Source organism: Cariama cristata, unplaced genomic scaffold (genome assembly GCF_000690535.1).
Source record: "Cariama cristata isolate BGI_N322 unplaced genomic scaffold, ASM69053v1 scaffold11202, whole genome shotgun sequence".
NCBI classification, from domain to species: Eukaryota; Metazoa; Chordata; class Aves; order Cariamiformes; family Cariamidae; genus Cariama; species Cariama cristata.
In genome coordinates, this window is record NW_009604434.1 from 8527 (window position 1) to 19414 (window position 10888).

Sequence of the window (10888 nt, forward strand, 5' to 3'; positions counted from 1 at the left end):
TGAGGCAACCAGAAGTGTGGAGCATGTGGCCTACAAGGAGAGGTTGGTGGAGCTGGGCGTGTACAGTCTGGCACAGAGGAGACTAAGGGAGGATCTAATTGTAGCCTACTTCAAGGGCAGTTGCAAAGATGACAGAGCCAATTTTTTTCTCGGTAGTAGGAGATGGTATATCAAAGGGCGGTAACCACAAATTGCAGCTTGGAAGGTTCAGTTCGGGACATTCAGAAACTAGAAGAGTACTTCTTCACTGGGAAGGTAGTACAGTACTGGAACAAGTCATCAGAGAACGGGGGCATCTTCATCCTTGGACATTTGCAAGGGACCAGGATTTAACAACCAGCTTTTGTTAAACTGTCCCAGGTAACCTATTACAGTAGGAAAAATTGGAACAGCGATCAGCGTTGCTCCAGCCTTGGGAACTGAGTGCTGTGCTCCTTGATGAGGAGCTAGCCGTGAGTCTCCTCTCCGTGCCATGCGTGGGGAAGCCACTCCCCGCAGGGAGAGCTGGAGGCTGATGCCGCTGCTTTTCTGCTCTGGCTGGGGTGGAAGGAGAAGAATGGCTGCAGGAACAGCAGCCCATGCGCCTAGGAGGAGGTGCAGGTTTTCTCAGCCATGGGTGGGTTGTCTCTTCACAGAGAGCTGGGGAAGGCAGAGGCCAGGGGAAGGTCTGAGGGAGATCTTCCAAGGTCAGTGACGCAGAAACAGAAGCACGGGGAGTCCTCCCTAAGGATGTGTGTTACATCCCTACGGGTGACAGGGAACCCTCCTGGGAACGAGGTGCTGGGAAAAGAGCAGAGAATGATAGGGAAAATGGGAAAAAGAATTCCTGCACATTTGTCAGTTGTCATCTTTCCAGCAGTACCATGAACAACATAAGACTGTTTGATGAAGCTTCCCAACCCCTTACAGAATTGCTGTGCATCAGAAATGTAGTTCTAGGTGAAGCCCAATGCACAAGCAATGAGCTACATAGAACTGATTTGAAAAATTATGTACTTTTTGCTTAGATGAGTTTCAGGCATGGTTAGCTGATATTGCAAGGCCTACAGCAAGATAGAAAAAGTGAGGAGATGTGCATGATGTTGGAGGAATGAGACTGGGCAAAGGTATTTCAGTGAATTTCGCATCTCAAGCAGAGTACCATAAAAAACAAGACAGTCAATTCCATTGCTTAAGAACACTCAATACTGTACTGAGTAGTAGTATTACTTACAGCATTGTAGCCAGCCTGAATTGCATTTTCTTTTCAAGTCTTTATATATGTGCATGTTAACATCTTACCAGAACACCTTCCACTCAATGTATGAAGAGTGGGAGAAATGCAGTTTTACTATCCCCACTTTGCAAGTAAGGAACAGAGACATAGATTCAGTGATTTGCCTAAGGTGATGCTTGAAATCGATGGCAGAGTTGGAATTAAAACTAACTGTATAACTACATGTGAGGGGGGGTTTTGCAGGCAGAATTTTATATTTATTCTACTTTGGCTTTGGGCCTGAGTTAACATACCCTACCTCTTAGCATGGCTTATTAGCTAAAGCTCAGTGTTAGGCTAACCTCAACTTGATTGACTTGGAGAACAGTCAGGTGAACTCATGTCTGTCTGCAAAAGAGGGTCTGTATTGACATACAGTCCCCTGAGTCCCCTTCTGGTGCCTGAAGATATTTTTCCAGTAGACTTATAATGCATCGCCATTCAAGAAACACTACTTGCTCCCTCCTTTTCCCCTTCTCACCCCACAAAAATGTTTAACAACACTAGGAAGTTGAGGAGTATGTGTAAATCTGATGATTACAGAGAAAAGAGTGGTTGCAGCATTCAGGCTTTCTGACAGACAGAAGAGTCAGGTGGCAAAGTTGTGGCCACATCCCTGGTAGTTTCATGGAATGGTTTGAAAAAGTATTGATGAAGGAACACGATTGTTCAGAAAATAGTATCGTTACTTGGCTACCTTGATACTTTATCTGATTTTACCAACCATTCTTTCTCCTTTCCCTGAACAATGGACCTGAAGGTCAAGTCGTGTCAATAAACAACGTATTTGTCAGAATCAATTCTTACTGAACAAAGTGAGAGAAGGGGTTAGATACTCGGTGGTTAATTTTTCCCTACCTCAGAAAGCAGCATTAGAGGCTTCTGATGCAGCTCAATGCTATATACAGAGGTGGATGTGTTCTCCCTTAAGTATGAGACACAGTTTGGGAACTGGTTTTCAGTTTTCACAACCCTCTGACAACAAGTCGTAAAGTAACCCCTGCTGTCTTTTGAGAAATGATTGGCACACACAGCACTGACTACAAACTTTTCTGTAAAATATCACGCAAATCTTTTATAAAAGGTAACAAAATCCTTTGTTTGGTTTGAATTGGTCTGATGCGTGTTCATGGCCCTGGATCAGGCTGTCAGGGTTTAGGAAAGTTGTTGCTCTTTGGGAAAGTGCAGTATTTCAGGGCAATGAGAAACTGCTGGTTAATCAGCCAGGGATCTTGCACAACATGTTTTACAAAAGTTGCTTCATTTCTACCGCCCTGTATGCCACAGCTGCTGCAGGGATAGATGTCAGTCAGATGATGGACTTTAATCCTTTGCTTAGCTGCAGTTTGGATGTGCACAGCTCACGGCGGCCACTCCTGAGGTTTGTAATAGGAGAGAGCCCCAGGGGAGCCTGCGACTGCTCCCTCTGCCTCCTGCAGGGAATATGCTTGCTATGTTGTGAGCCGAGAACCACACGCTCATTGACAGACTGAAAAAAACATGGGAAGAAATTAGCTTAAACAATATGCAGATCAGGTTTTTTTTATCCTATAGGCTTAGCTGGTGCTTTTGAAAGGAGAATCCACAAGTACGCTTGGGTCCCTGTGAGGTGCAATCAAAAGGACAGAAATAATGCGTCTCAAAAAGCTGAAACATTAGCTCCACAGCAACGTTATTTTTGTTACTGACATTCATTTGATATATGCATGCCAGGAAGTGTCATTTTATCACTTTGGCAGTAAACTCCATTAGATTCAGTGGGGCAGGGAAAAGTTCTCTGTACAAATACGCTAGCTAAATTCAGCTCCTAGGCTGCAACAGGAGAACTTATTTTTAATTACTATGTACCACTTGAGCTCTGATTTTGCAAAGCATCTCAGCTCACGGTTAGGCTGTGCTTTCAACTGAAATCAAGCCTTCAGTTAGGCTCGAGCACATGGTTGAAGTTACGCATAGGCTGAAGCGATTTCCTTGGTGAGACACTTGATGATATTTCCACATCTGCTTAGATTCAGAGCCTGATCCCATCACATTAGGAGGGCAAAAATCCATTTGCTTTCAAGCAGAAGCCCCTCACTTGGCATTCTTCACTCTGGATTGGATAGGGAATTAGCAAACTGCCAATCCTTTTTACAAAATTATACAGATCCTACTACATCAAGTGGGACAGCTTTCCTTAGAATGATTAAACTTTTCCAAGATTTCATATCCTCACTCATCAGACTCCATTTACCACAGGAAATTACAGTTAAGCTGTATGAAGACTTTCCCTGACTAAATCCAATGTTTATAAATTATAACCAGGCAGAAAATGTGAATCTCAACAATGCAACTATAGTCTGAAGTGTAAGCGTTCACAAGTTCAACTGCTTTCCCAAATATTTTTTACCGCAGCAGTAACATGAGTTTGTATAAATAAAGTATACATTTTTAGCATATCTGCGGACTGCAATATAATAGATAATGTTTGTGTGTATTAGAAGCACGCAGACCTGTGTGGGCTGTCTCTGCCTTCGTTCTCAGACAGGAGATTTTTGGACTTTTCACCAGCAGTGACCACCAACAGAGCAACTTCCCTCTGTTCAGGGTTTTGGGTTTTTTTGTAAGAATGCTGCTGGAAAGCTTCTGAAGAAATAAGCTCTATAAAGCTTCTTAAGAAATAAAACAATAACAAGTTGGATACAGTTTATCCAGTCCCACATTATTGTTCATGTCTATGGCAAGATCTCAGAATTTTTACTTCCAGTACTTCAGCAGTCAGGACAGGGTCTACTTCTTGTTGTATCCCTGTAATAACTTCATACATACAATAGGGACTAACAGGTGAAGAAAAGGCTCTCTCCAGAGAAAAGAGCAGATCCAGCGGCAGTGGGGGCCAGAACCAGTCACACAGTTGATCTATAGGTTTTCCTGCACTGTCCTGAACAATTCACTGACCGGACCCAGATTCGTTATTTTCTCTTATGTCCTAACAGATTTAATACCTTATCCACACTGTGTAAAGTATGCAATGTACAACATGGATCATCATAATATACAGAATTATTTTAAAAACTTCAAGGGTAAATAAGAAATCATAAAACCTAAATGCAGTCAATACATCCTGCATGGTACTTCTTTGAAATGCTTGAGAGCTACCTCCTACAAGGATATGCATGTGTAAGAGGAAAAGGCTTAGGAACAAAAAGAAGATAGGTTACTTCATTAAATTTAGGGAAAGTTTATCATACACTGACTGCTGGAATAGGTTAGGTTTTAAATTCTAGCTTTTACATTTCTAGGATTTAAATTAGGCTCTTAGTACCTAAACTTGGTGCAGAGAGGCTGGCCTTGACTATGTTTTGTTGAGCTGCTCATCTTTATGGATGATCGCAAGCAACCCCTCCGGGTATCCCCCTACAACACTACCAAACTCACTTAATAAAATCAACAGCGGTGAATGTATGGGGTGCGGAGCATAAATTAGGGAACTTCAACACTGGGTTAATGCTTGGCCATGGCAGAGTGAGTGGCCAGCCCCTTTGGGAGAGGACTTCACCCTTTGTGCACGAAACTAAAAGCAGTTAAAGCAGGCATGACACTCAGCATTCCCATTTAGGACCAGCTTTAAAAAGGAAAATAGCTCCACTGTGCATTGACAAATTCAGCTTAATTGAAAATGTTAGCATCCAGGAGAATTCTGGCCCATGACCTAGATAATACAGAAGCAAACCATTGTGTGACTGCATCTCTTTAGTAAATGTAGTACCGCAGTCAGCAGTCTGCAAAAATACTCATTTTCAAAGCAAGCTTTCAGTGAAGCTTTCAGAATGACTTCTGTTTCAGGAGGGAAACACAGATGCAGGAACTAGAAAGAGCTTTCAACACCTGCTTGTTTACTTATTTATACTCATTCTTATTCAGGGCAAAATAAATGCTTGTGCATATTTTGTTTGCTAATAAAGCACAAACAATGAAATCCGTAACAAAACTAAAGGATACACAGTGGTACCCTTAAAAATCTGTCCAGTGTATATAAGATAACTAACTGGAGGAAACCTCTGCAAATATTAACGTGCATATACTGCATAAGCTGTGAAGAGAAAGAAATCACCCATAATGTAGGAAAGTGCTCTGAAACTCGTAATTTCTTGTAGGGAATTATAGTTGACCTTTCTGCATTGACAAAGGAAAGGACACCAGAAATTGTTGGAATGGGCTACTGGAAAAGGCTTCCCAAACTACAGCCAGTGCATGCTTACGGTATTCAGACATACAACTGCTGCCCACAGTACAGAAGGACAGGCCTCTCTCATTTCATGGTTCATTTAAAACTATAGCTAACCTGAAAAATGTTCAGAGTCTGGAATGATCTTTTCCTATAGAAATGTACCGTGTTCTAACATACAGATTTTGTACTTGAATTGGTAAGGAGTGTCAGTGTTGTCTTGTGGCCCAGATGTGCTTGTTTTAGTACATCTCTAAGTATGCAAGTCTGGGAAGCCTTCAGGATGAGACACAACAGATGGACAGAAGCAACCCAGGTCTGCATTCCTTCACAGCAACCACACAGTGTGAGCTATGCTGGAGTTTCACTGGCATGCAATGATATGGGAATTGTTTTCCAGAATGGTCTTTGTCCTAAGATATCCTCTCTATTCCCACCATATCTTGAAGGGTGACAGCTTCCCTCGATTGTGCAAAGAATACCTCTGCCCAAGAGACTCCATGGAGGTCTCATCTCAATGAGAGCTTATGACTGTCATTGTCATGCCCTTGTTCTTGTGGAGTATCATCTTACTCTGTGCTGCTTTCTGCAGGCTGGTGGGCAGTTAGAAACACGAAGTATTCGCTTAGATGACAGGGAAAAAAAGGTGTCAGTGTTGAAAGAACTACAGGTCTGTATTTCTGGAATGGCAGCATCTGGACTCTCAGCTAGTCAGGCTTCTGTGATTTAACAACGATTTTGTTACATCTCTGGATCTAAGATCACAAGCATTAGTCCTGCTGGAAGACAAATTTTAACTTTCGTTGCTCATTCAAAATATTTTCCCCAAACCTATGTCTAAGGCTTTTGAAAAGATAACACAGCATTTTCTGTGAATACCAAATAAATGCAAAAAGTAGTTTTCAGAAGTGAAAGACTTTAAACTGTTTCTTTTAAAAATGTCTGTGAATTTTTGTCTTATTTCTTTTGTTTTCATATTCTCAGAGTTGTTTTGCAAGTAGGTTTCTGCCAATGTTGAAAATGGAAAAACGGAAGCACGTTACTCTAGGTAGGCACAAAAATTTAAGCTGCACAGTGAAACTTGTTTTTTTTTTTTAATCTTATGTCCTCCAGAATCAGTGTCTGAATTATGCAAGTTTGGGCAAGAAGAAAGTATAAAAGTAACTGGAGTTAATAATTAATTTCATTTAGCTTAAGAACAGTTCATCCAGTTTCTTCAGGGTCATAAAACCAACGCCTAAGCCAGCTGAAGTTGCTGGCAAAATGCCCAGTGATGGTACATGGTACCACATTAGATCCTGGATCTTCTTTTACTCACCTAACCAAAATCTACAGACTTGTAAAAGGTAGAGAGAGGGTTTCCAAACCAGAGGCATTATTGCCCAAGGCAATGAGGATGCTTAGTGACAAGTCACAGTGCTGTGGCCAACTGGTAGAAAAGAGCAGGAGGGCTGGGTGGTCAGGCTTGGTCACTGGAGCCCTACGTTAAATGGCCTGCTCTGCCACCAGCTTTCTCAAGCAAACTACCCATGGCAAAGCCCCACTCCCACAGGTGCTGTTGCTCAGGGAAACCTCAGCCTTCAGCTAGGCAGTGTGATCCCCTACAAAACCAAAGGGAGGAATGAGGGGCTTATGGTGGCTGGGGAGCACAGAACCCAGCAAGCTTGGGGCATTGCTTAAACTAGCTGGTGGGAAATGCTGAGTCTAGGCACAGGTTTACTCCAAAAGGAGTTAGACACGTTGTGATGGCAAAGAGGGAGGTGTTTCTCCCTGCTTAATACTCTTCCCATGAATACTCTCCTAATGTTAGGTGCCCTTTTGAATGAGAGAAAAAGAAGAGACATGACAGACAGCCCTGGGTTATGTCCCTTCTCTGGCTAGGCTTTTTCTCCTGCTCTGCTGCCAGAACATACACTGAAGCCCTCTATGTTTTAGTAAGTTTAACTGCTAAGCTGTTTGGCACTTCATGGTGAATGGTTCTCTCTTTCTTCCTGCAGTGGTCCTCCACTTTGTAAGCAACGAAATAGTCACTGGGATAGGGAACTTGAATCTGGCTCTTCCACACCAGTTTCTAACTCCTCATCAGTAAGTCAACATCTCAACATCTGTCCTTGGCTCAATCTATATCCAGTTTCTTTATGCAAACCATAATTCGGAGCGCTGTACAACTCACTGTACTCTGTAACTGCTGGTGGTCGCCAGCTCCTGAAACACAGAAGCACCAGCTGTGGGTACAATAGGGAGCTGATGGCAGACCCCCAACCTCCCACTCAGAGGCTTTGCCACTGGGTGATGACTGGACGTGCACATCAAGAATTACGAGACTTTGCTCAATTCTGTCTTATGCAAAGCCTCACCTAAGTACCTTTACTAGCCTACCCCCTTGGCAAGGGGAAGGCCAAGATTAAGAGTCCCCTGGCCCTTAACTAAGACCACCAAGCAGCTCTGTGTTACCAGGAGAGGGAGGCCCACTAGAAAAAAACAAATGCAAGAGTGGGACAACATTGTCAGAAAAATACCGTCTGAGGGAACTAGAGGGGAAAGCTGAATAAGTTTTCTGGGGATTTCAGTAGTATCTAAAGATTCAGTGCAGTGCTCAGAGTTTTCTGCTGGATTTAACATTTAGTTCCAGCTGATGGTTAAAAAACAGTCAGCTGGTTGTTGAAGGCACAAAATCAGATTTTTGAAGGCAATCAGACCTCAGTTTGCAGGCTGGTGCTGTGTTCCTTCTATAGATGGCACTGTAACTTACCAAATGCTTTGCTTCCCTGCCCATAATTTTTCTGATGCTGTCATCGGCATTATGCCATCTCAAAAAAGCACACTGAAGGTAAAAAAAACCTCAAAACCATCAGTAACATTGAGATGCACCTCAAATCTCAAGTGTGATTTCTGGTCCGAAAAGCATTATAGCATTATACAGGATCTGATCAAAAAGCACCCTAGTTCAGTATGCAGCCCCTGTGAATGGTGAATAGCATGACCTTGGGGTAGAATGTAAGAGGAGACTAAACGTATACTGGTGTGCCCTTATTTGCTGTACCAGCATACAAGGAACTGGAGGGACACCATACAGGCAGATGTGGTATCTTTACATTTAATACCCCTTGACAGATTTTTTTCAGTGAATTTCTTCAATTGCATTTGCACCTATATAAACTTTAAACATCCCCAGCAAAACAGATGGTCCTGGTTGAAACATAACATCTGACTTTTTTCCAGAGTGAACAAAAATCCAAATGCATTGTAAGACATTTGAAGCAATTAATGTGCAAATGATTATCATTACGAGCAGGAGCTAACTAAAACCAACTGCTTACACATGACAAGTCATACATGACTTCCTCCATTATCTTTCACTCTGCACATAACTTCTTCATGATAAAGACTCTTCTATCTTAACAACGCCATGTATAAATGGCATTGTCAGCATCCTTAGCGCCCATCAGTAATTTAGCAAACATCATTCTCAGTAACACCAGGGCCAATACACCAGTTTGCTTAACTCTCTTTGTAACCACAAAACATTTCTTAAAATATCATTGAACGAAAACACCCACCATAAAACGACTTGTTAGTTCATCAAATTTACAGGAACGTCAACAAATTACATCGCTTCACAGAGTCAAAACCCTTTGTGAAATCCCCAGGGACAGCCCAACAGCCTGGCTTCTCCTCAGGGCATAGAGCTCACGTTAGAGCAAAGTGGGCTCTGTAAGTACTACAGCTAGGATGCTACCACAGCACCAACCACCACCACATTCCTGAAAGCGAAGTACGAAGTAGTCACACTCGTCCTACATCCTACACAGCCGGCACACCAAGAAGAACATATTGTTCCTTTTCAAACTTTAATGAAAGATATATTTCTACATAACACAAATATTTTAATCATGCCCCCCCCCAAATTAATGTTCTTTCTTCAATAACCTATATATATATATATATGTAAAAGTTTTAAAAGCAATATCAATATTCTGTTTCCAGTCCCAGGTGCAACTTTAGTTGCATATATAATTTTAAGATAAATTGTCATTATACACCTTTCTTTCCAACAGCACTCCTGCTATTATCCCCCAGAACTAGTAACTTGTAAATATCTATGAAAAAAATGAATCCCTTTATCTTTTGGAAATTTACAGCCATATTCTTCGAAAGTAAATACACAGATAGTAGAATGTATACAATAACTGAGCCAGATTTATGATCACGATTATTAAGAAATAGGCCATAGTTTATACCTGATAAGCACAATGTATTTATTCTGTGGAGAGTGAAAGATTTATTATGTGTTTAAGCATTCATTTCCTTATTTTTGTGCATATTTTCTGTAAAGGATGTGTTAAATGTGTTATGATCACTTCAGAATTTAAACGGGTTTGGAAAGTCAGTCCTAAGTTTTGCAATCACTCACCATGTTATAAACTAGGGATGTCTGTTGATGTAAACATCTCCCTCCATAATTCAGAATGGTGTTTCTGTAAGAAGAAATCAGTCAGAGGATGGCTTTTGTATTATCACAAGCTCTCAAATGCAGAATGTTTCAATAAAGACATTTCAATTCAGGCATCGAGGGTAAGAAGTTTAAGAGGGGGATAAGAAGTGGATCCTGGAAGTTAGGATGTGCTCTCCCTACTCGCTGTACAGCCTTCTCCCTGGAACGGGCTGCAGGAACCTCATCTCTCTGTCCTCTCTGGTTTTCACAGTCTTGCACATCGAAAAATACAAATGTATTCAGAAAGTCTGTGTGCTCTTGCCAAGTTCACAAGGGGGATGAAGCAGAATTAGTAAAAAACCAACAAAGGTCTGTATCCTACGTATTGAAAAGCCGACTCTCTCCCTCCCTCACAGCTCCTTCTCACCTGCCTCAGGGCTGAAGAGTTTCTTGACATCTTACTCTTTTCCTGGCATTGCTCCTGCAGGCCCCAGCACTTTCAAGCCCCCAGAAAACAAGAGCCATGCAGTCTTTGCAATAAAGCAGCCCTAACGGATGAGTTTAATGGAGCATATGTACAGCTCTTTCACTTCTCCACAGCGCAGCACCTCCAGCATGTGCTTATGCACACCACGACAGTTTCCAGCTGGGTTCTCCTATGCTGTGCATGTCTTCTGCTGCTTTCAGTGCTCTGTACTCAACTGTTCCACCGTGTTTCAGCAGCTGAAGAAATTAACTGCTGTAGAAAGTGGAAGGGAAGACTGTAGCAACCTGGTGATGCTGGGACATACCCACAGACTGCCATAGCACATGCCTTGAAGAACCATTCTTTCTCTAGTTGTCATGCTTTCCACACCTGAGCCTCCATTTTCCTTGCTGAATTGCGCTCCTCCTCTAGGTTTAGATCATGAACCCTTGAGTCCTATATTGACATCAGCTACCTCAAAGTACAAAGGAAAGTTTCATAGAATCATAGAATTATTTGGGTTGG